This window comes from Chenopodium quinoa, unplaced genomic scaffold, assembly GCF_001683475.1.
Source record: "Chenopodium quinoa cultivar QQ74 unplaced genomic scaffold, ASM168347v1, whole genome shotgun sequence".
Lineage (NCBI taxonomy): Eukaryota > Viridiplantae > Streptophyta > Magnoliopsida > Caryophyllales > Amaranthaceae > Chenopodium > Chenopodium quinoa.
Window position 1 is genome coordinate 28,918 of NW_018745659.1, and position 2,722 is coordinate 31,639.

At 33.6% G+C, this 2,722-nt stretch overlaps 1 pseudogene; it reads left to right on the plus strand.

The window, feature by feature from the left end:
* Positions 1-230: 230 nt before the first annotated feature.
* On the plus strand, positions 231-1,379 carry LOC110717126 (annotated as a pseudogene).
* Positions 1,380-2,722: the final 1,343 nt, after the last annotated feature.

Below are 2,722 nucleotides of genomic sequence, written 5' to 3' on the forward strand. Positions count from 1 at the left end.
AATTATATTGTACGCATTGTATGATGGCTATTCTATGATGTCAATTTGGGATTTATTATTTTATTTTTCATTATTAATTTATTTATATATTTATGTATATTATATAATTATTTTTTTCAGATTAAAATATTGGTCCATTAATATTATATAAGAAGCTTTATCAATATAACATAAGCTTCAAGCACAAAGTGAAAAAATATAGCTCCTAATTTAGCCACAAAAAAAAAAAAATGGCAAATTTGAGTAAATGTTCAGAGAAAATGAAGTTATTTATGGGATTACTTGCACTTCAATTATGTTTTGCAGGGTATCACATAGTCTCTAGAGTTGCTTTGAACATTGGTGTTAGTAAAGTTGTATATCCAGTTTATAGGAACATCATTGCTCTGTTCTTATTAGGTCCTATTGCCTATTTTCTCGAGAGGTAAATGTTCGTGTTGCTTCTTGTTGTCCCTTACTTGAATTATGTGTGTCTCGTACGTATAATAGACACTTATGTGTAATCACATACATTACACTTATGTGTTCGATATTGGCTATGAATCGTGTACTTCCATCATATGTAATGCAGGAAAGAAAGACAATCCTTTAACTTTCTCCTTGCTGGTGCAATTTTTCTTTCTAGCACTTCTGGGTAACGTCGTAAAAGCTGGTACCACTTAAATTACTAGCCCTGTTTTTTTTTTCAGAGATGTTTAAATAAAGTCTTACGTTGTTACTTGTTTGTGCAATAGGGTCACTGCAAATCAAGGATTCTACATTTTGGGTTTGTATTATGCATCTCCTACTTTCGCATCAGCAATGCAAAATGCAGTTCCTGCAATTACGTTTGTTTTGGCCACTTTTTTAAGGTCATTAACTAGTTCTTTAACTAAAGAGTAGTTCTTCTTGACTTCAATTATCTCCCCCTCAATAAATAAATAAAAAATTAAAAAAACTAATAAAAAAAGGGTTAAAAAGGAATACTTTACGTAATTTGTAAACTTTTAAGGAGATTGTTTATAGAATTTTATGGAATTACTTAACAACACCCGTTATTGACCTCTTTGTCTTATGAGTTGCAATAAGACAGACTTACTCAAAATCTGTCAAAATTTGCAAAAGTTGTGGGAACGATTGCAAGTGTTGGTGGAGCAACCATCATAACTTTGTACAAAGGCTTTCCTCTGCTGCACATTACAGAGCAACCTCATGCGAATAATTTTGTGGCAGAAAATGGAGATATGGCAATAGTATCTCCTATTACAATGCAAAACTTTACTTGGGGCTGCATTTTCCTTCTTGGACATTGCTTCTCCTAGGCTGGTTGGATGGTTTATCAGGTTATCAAGATACACAGGAATTGCATAGGATATGTATTATGTGAAGGAATTGCGTAGTTGATAGAATAATTCACTCCTTAGAATGCTCAGTCCCCTTGGACAAAGATATTGTAGAGGGTGAGTCCAAATAATATCTTATGCTTATAACTTGGCTAGCTATTTCAAGATAGGTTGTACACAGCAGATAGTGACATAGGTTGGCCAAGTGGAGCATTGAATGTTCTGCTACCTGCATTATTTAATATCTTTCATATGCATCATGCAGACTAGTAGGCTATAACACTCATTAATTGGAGCTTTGAATGCAGGCATATTGGCATGAATTTGAGGTCCTATCTTGAAGAACATGTGGTATGTCTTTGGTAGTCTAGTTATATTTTGAATATCATTATTTCAAAGATAGGTCCAACATGTGTTTCACTACAATATAGCTTCTTTGAAATATGAGATCTAAGTAGATTGCATGCTTAAGATAGACATAGGTAAACCCTGAAATCTTCTCCCTTAAAATGCTCACTTAATTTCATACTTTTCATTATTTTTTTTTTAAAAAGTCACAATCTATATTCTTTTTCTACTACACCAATTTCCAAAATATTTATGATTATATACTCATAATGACTTTTGTTACATACAAGACAAATATTGTATGGATCACGATCATGTTCATTTAAAAAAATGTGCGTATTCATGTAAAGCACTGTTTGTTTGTCGATTTTCAATCTGAGGTGAAATTAATAGTCCGCTCTTTTGATGCATTTTGCATTTTGGACAACAATAGCAGGGATCATGATTGGTATTGTGGTTGGATTTTACCTTATGTATGTATATCTCAAGAAAAGGAAAATATTGTAGCTTTGTTCTCTCAAAAATCTAAGTAAGGTGGGTATCTTAGTTTAGTATAATCATCTCATTGTTGGGCTGCTTCACTAGGTTAGCTAGTTTAATTTATTTTTATTGTAATTTTAGGGAGGAAGGATGTATAATTGTAGAAGATAGATCATGTAAATGGGGGGTGTATTACTACATGTATTTTTCATGTAAAAAACTCATTATTTCTGGTAGTAATTGACAAAATCACATAATATCTAAATAAAGTTGTTTGGTTTATGAATTCATCTTCGTTTCACTCTTGTACCCAATTTTTACCCACTTAGGTTGATTCTCTATTGTGAATTACTCCCAGCAAGCTGAACCAAGGCAGCAGCCCCAAGTAGCACCAAGCAGCAACAAAAGGACAGCAGCCAAGCTGCAGTATCAACACAGACCAGCAAGAAGGGGAGCATGATGTAGCAACCTGAGAAACTAGTAGCAGCAGGAAACCAACGCAGTAGTAGCACCCCAGCAACAGACCAAGAATCAGTTGCGACACAGTAGGCAGCACCAATAACAAGGAGCAA